We start from the raw sequence: 450 nt of genomic DNA, 5'->3' as shown, positions 1-450 counted from the left end.
GCTACATCACCTCACATCCTATTACTGCTAGCTACATCACCTCACATCCTATTACTGCTGGCTACAGCACCTCACACCCTATTACTGCTAGCTACATCACCTCACACCCTATTACTGCAAGCTACGTCACCTCACACCCTATTACTGCTATCTACATCACCTCACACCCTATTACTGCTGGCTACAGCACCTCACACCCTATTACTCCTGGCTACAGCACCTCACATCCTATTACTGCTAACTACATCACCTCACACCCTATTACTGCTAGCTACAGCACCTCACACCCTATTTCTGCTATCTACATCACCTCACATCCTATTACTGCTAACTGCATCACCTCACATCCTATTACTGCTAGCTACAGCACCTCACATCCTATTACTGCTAACTGCATCACCTCACATCCTATTACTGCTAGCTACAGCACCTAACACCCTATTACTGTTA

Source organism: Bombina bombina, chromosome 1 (assembly GCF_027579735.1).
Source record: "Bombina bombina isolate aBomBom1 chromosome 1, aBomBom1.pri, whole genome shotgun sequence".
Classification (NCBI taxonomy): Eukaryota; Metazoa; Chordata; class Amphibia; order Anura; family Bombinatoridae; genus Bombina; species Bombina bombina.
The sequence above is the reverse complement of the archived record's forward strand: the minus strand, read 5'-3'. Positions refer to the sequence as shown.